General features: G+C 41.5%; 2 protein-coding genes across 6 annotated transcripts in view; one reads left to right on the forward strand and one right to left on the reverse strand.

Annotated features, from left to right (window-relative positions):
• macrod2 (mono-ADP ribosylhydrolase 2) overlaps window positions 1-5,000 on the reverse strand; it is a 1,220,194-nt gene that overhangs the window by 1,013,255 nt on the left and 201,939 nt on the right. The window lies entirely within an intron of this gene.
• LOC110502829 (fibronectin leucine rich transmembrane 3) overlaps window positions 2,213-5,000 on the forward strand; it is a 16,893-nt gene continuing 14,105 nt past the window's right edge. For 3 of the 4 annotated variants that reach the window (XM_021581156.3, XM_021581157.3, XM_021581158.3), the window contains exon 1: window positions 2,230-2,574. The gene's annotated coding sequence lies outside the window, so the exon portion shown is untranslated. Of the gene's footprint in view, window positions 2,575-5,000 lie in introns of all 4 variants that reach the window. The other variant, XM_090217388.1, reaches the window with a different exon arrangement.

Consider the following 5,000-nt stretch of genomic DNA (forward strand, 5'->3'; position numbering starts at 1 on the left):
TGATTACGAATAATCCTGAATTAACTGTGAATAATAATGAGTGAGAAAGTAACAGATGCACAAATATCATACCCCCAAGGCATGCTTACCTTTTTTAAAGAAATTAGCAAACATTTCTAAAAAAATGTTTTTGCTTTAACATTATGGGGTATTGTGTGTAGATTGCTGAAGAAAAAACACAATTGAATCAATTTTAGAATAAGGCTGTAAACTAACAAAATGTTGAAAAGGTCAAGGGGTCTGAATACTTTATGAAGTACATGGTACATGGTCCTGGATCCTCTCTTCGGCAGAACACACACACACAAACAGGACCTGGGTCAACCCTGCAGAAGAACCTCTACTAACAGGCTGACTGACTCACTACTGCTGTGTGGTACCAGAGTCCACACCCTCAGTTTGAATTCATTAAGACCTGAAACACAACTCAAAACAGAGTGGAAGCAGAGACAGAAGCAGAACAGACAAACTCACAGAGACTCAGGTGTGTGTGGCAGAGGCACAAAACACAGTGTGCTAAATATATGCATCAAATGAGCACACACACACACACACACACACCTTTCATCTACACGTGCAGCTTTCACACAACACTTGTTTGACCGAAACACACTCCTCTCTTTCTAGTTTTTGCCCATTGCTTTAATACTTTGTACTGATACACACCACATAAAAAACATACACTACCGTTGAAAAGTTTGGGGTGTAGACATTGTTAATGTTGTAAATGACTATTGTAGCTGGAAACGGCTGATTTTTTTATGGGATATCAACATAGGCGTACAGAGGCCCATTATCAGCAACCATCACTCCTGTGTTCCAATGGCACGTTGTGTTAGCTAATCCAAGTTTATCATTTTAAAAGGCCAATTGATCATTAGGAAACCCTTTTGCAATTATGCTAGCATGGCTGAAAACTGTTGTTCTGATAAAAGAAGCAATAAAACTGGCCTTCTTGAGACTAGTTGAGTATCTGGAGCATCAGCATTTGTGGGTTCGATTACAGGCTCAAAATGGCCAGAAACAAAGACCTTCCTTCTGAAACTAGTCAGTCTATTCTTGTTCTGAGAAATGAAGGGTATTCCATGTGAGAAATTGCCAAGAAACTGGAGATTTCGTACAACGCTGTGTACGACTTCATTCACAGAACAGCGCAAACTGGCTCTAACCAGAATAGAAAGAGGAGGGGAGGCCATGGTGAACAATTGAGCAAGAGGACAAGTACATTGGTGTGTAGTTTGAGAAACAGACGTCTCACAAGTCCTCAACTGGCAGCTTCATTAAATAGTACCTGCAAAACACCAGTCTCAACGTCAACAGTGAAGAGACAAAGAAAAAGCCATATTTCAGACTGGCCAATAAAAAGAAAATATTAAGATGGGCAAAGGAGCACAGACACTGGAAAGAGGAACTCTGCCTAGAAGGCCAGCATCCCGGAGTCACCTCTTCACTGTTGACGTTGAGACTGACACTGGTGTTTTACGGGTACTATTTAGCTAACACAACGTGCCATTGGAACACAGGAGTGATGGTTGCTGATAATGGGCCTCTGTACTCCATAAAAAAATATCCTGTTTCCAGCTACAATAGACATTGTTAATGTATTTCTGATCAATTTGATGTTATTTTAATGGACAATTTGTTTTATTTTCTTTCTTAAACAAGGACATTTCTAAGTGACCCCAAACTTTTCAACGGTAGTGTATGTATCCCATATTTGACAGTGATAAGAATCATCTCCTTCTCTCTCTCCCTCTTTCAATTTCAATTCAATTTCAATTTAAGGGGCTTTATTGGCATGGGAAACATATGTTTACATTGCCAAAGCAAGTGAAATAGATTATAAACAAAAGTGAAACATACGGTACAACCCACATTTCCCTGACACACTCCCATCCTCTCCCTCCCTCTGCCAGGGCAATGCGCGTACTCTCGTTTCCTCTCCTTTCAGAGCAGCATCATCTTCTCACTGCTGTTTACCGCTACACACACACTTCGCATACGATAGGCTCAGAAAGTCCAATCCCTTTCTTCTACTCCCCCTAGCGGCTTTACATAACACTGCGCCCTCAACCACTGAGAGAGAGAGAGAGAGAGAGAGAGAGAGAGAGAGAGAGAGAGAGAGAGAGAGAGAGAGAGAGAGAGAGAGAGGGGACCGAGCAAGCTAGGGAGAGCGAGCGAGGCCCCTCCCCCAGATGACATCTATCTATCTAGCTCTATTGAAGCGCTAGAGGCTGATGTAAGTTCACACTTGTAGTGCGCTCTGCCCAAGCGATCTGTCCTGCCATTCCTGGGCTCTTTACCACAGCCAGCGGACTGGAGTGTGTATGTGGTGTGTATGTGAGGACCAATAAACACACACCAGACCAGTACTGCTGCTACAGCTTCAGACAGACTACAGAACTGATACCAGAGCTATACTGTAGCATTCGGTTGGTGTTCAAGACTGGGCTTTTTGGATCTGAAGATATTCTCTATCCTCCCTGTTTTGGATTGGAATATATTCTATTTTACAGACTGCTTTTCTAGGGAGGATATTTATTTGGTTGTTTTACTTCTTGGTTCATTCAGGAGGTAAGTGTCTTAAATGTTGTGCTGGAGTTCTATTGCATTTCTCTTTTCCTGTATCCCACTTTTTCTAAAGAAGGAAATAAAAAAGTGAGAAGATTTGAATAAATCTATTTCTGGTTATTTCAAATGAGGACAGCTGCATACATGTTCCATCATAAATAATTCTGCAGCTATGGGTTTATGCCTTGTCACTAGGCTATCGGTTTTCTTTCATAATCAAATGTATTTTTAAAAATCTTTTTTTGAGTACGATGGTGAGCGATTGAGAGGGCATTTTACACCAAATAACAGAACAAATGTATGCATGTGGTTGTTTAGCCTATAATTCAACCACACAGCTCACAACAGCAAAACCAAGCTCGTTCTGGAGAGTTTTTCATTATGCAGAATATAGAGCACTAAATTAAACTAAAACACATAGATTATTCCTTAATATTCTTAATTTTCTAGTCACTTTCCAATACACCAGGCTCCTTTGCTAGACGTGTGTCTCTTGCCAAATGCATATTTTCTCTGATAGGGTAGACGATACGTTCCGAGAGAAACCAGCAGCTCGCAGCTCAATTTTACCTCTGGCGGCAATGCAGCCTTTTCCTCCGTGTCTGTCTGTCCCTCTCTCCGCATTGCAAGTAGCTCTACCAACCACGAAGACGGAGTACGGCAATGACGCTCCGCTAGCCCGTTCATACGGCTGGCTGACTAGACTGATCCGGATAAATAAAGTCTTTATCCAAACCCTCTCAACTCCTCCGCGGAAGGAAGCAACAGGGACCGCAGAGTTATCTTTCTATCCCGTATTCACTACGATATCTTTCAAATTACAAATGGATAGCCTACTGAGGGATTCTGAAGGTGCATATATAATGGAATGAATCGTGGAGATATAACTGCATAAAAGACAAACACACTGTAAACTTTTACAGTGGTATATCTCTGGGAAGAATGAGCGGTCTAAGCATCTGGCACTCTTAGAAAAAAGGGTTCCAAAAGGGTTCTTCGGCTGCCCGCATAGGATAACCCTTTTTGGTTCCAGGTACAACTCTTTTTGGTTCCAGGTAGAACCCTCTGTGGAAAGGATTCTACAGGGAAGTCAATATGGTTCTACCTAGAACCAAAATGGTTATTCAAAGGGTTCCACTATGGGGACAGCCGAAGAACCCCTTTAGGTTCTAGATAACACCTTTTTTCTAAGGGTGTAGCCTAGCAAGCTTCGGAGGAGCTGGAAGACACCCCAGTGAGTGTATTAAATTACGATGCTGATCTGGTAGAGAAGGAGAGCGGAGGTTTGTCACGGAGGGCAGCTTAAGACGATGGGAAAACTCCGCTAAATGCAGCTCTCGCAGACGGTGGGAGTTTGTCTCGCTCTTCTCTCCTCTCCCACCGCCACAAAAAGCTCAGCGACATGGATCAACTCGACTTTTGGGAGGGAATTTTCCATGTGCATCATGTGCGTTATCACCACAAATGGTGTTAGGGGTAACCAAGCTGCATTTCACTGTGTGGTGTGTTATTTCTGTGTGCGCAAAAAACATACAAGCTCCTTTCCCTCTCCGCATGCCATAGCCACATACATTTCGGTGCGTTGTTTTTCACGCCAACCCTATGCAGTTGAGTCAGTTATGTTCGTATAAAACGCCATAAAATAGATGGTGATAAGCTAGAGACAACATCATAGCTCGTTCATGTCCCAATCACATATTTCTTAAAGATAATGACCTATAGTCTCCATCCATAAGAGTAGAGCAGAAAAAAGGAAGCGCGGTTTGGTTAGATGATACCACCAGCATTATCTGATTGAGCCGGTTATATAATCGGTTTAATAGGTCTCCATCAAACAGATTCCCACACTAATGTTAAGCCTATGATCAACATACTGTATGTAGCTTGCCTATTAGACGATGCGTAGTCAGTGTGAATGAAAGTCCAGTCTTAATTGGCATTCTCTATTTTATCCTACGGATTATCAAAATAATGATATTGACTATTTATCTAATAATATCAAATATGCCTATCTAATATTACCACAAGGTTACTGAACTGCGCATTAGGCCTACTAAATAATCAGGTGTTCTTACTTCTGTTAAAACTGCATTGTTGGTTAAGGGCTTGTAAGTATGCATTTCACGGTAAGGTCTACTCTATTCAGCGCATGTGACGAATACAATTTGATTTGATTTGTATTGGCTATTTATCTATGATTTTTTTAAAAACGAACATTCTTAGAAAAAAAGGTGCTATCTAGAACCTAAAGGGGTTCTTCGGCTGTCCCCATTGGATAACCCTTTTTGGTTCCAGGTAGAAAGAACCCTTTTGGTTCCAGTTAGAACTTTAGATGGAATCCAAAAGGGTTCTACCTGGAACCAAAAAGGGTTCTTCAATGGGGACAACTGAAGAACCCTTTTGGAACCCTTTTTTCTAAGAGTGTAGCA

The sequence above is a fragment of the Oncorhynchus mykiss genome, chromosome 23, assembly GCF_057628025.1.
Source record: "Oncorhynchus mykiss isolate SJ-2025 chromosome 23, ASM5762802v1, whole genome shotgun sequence".
Classification (NCBI taxonomy): domain Eukaryota; kingdom Metazoa; phylum Chordata; class Actinopteri; order Salmoniformes; family Salmonidae; genus Oncorhynchus; species Oncorhynchus mykiss.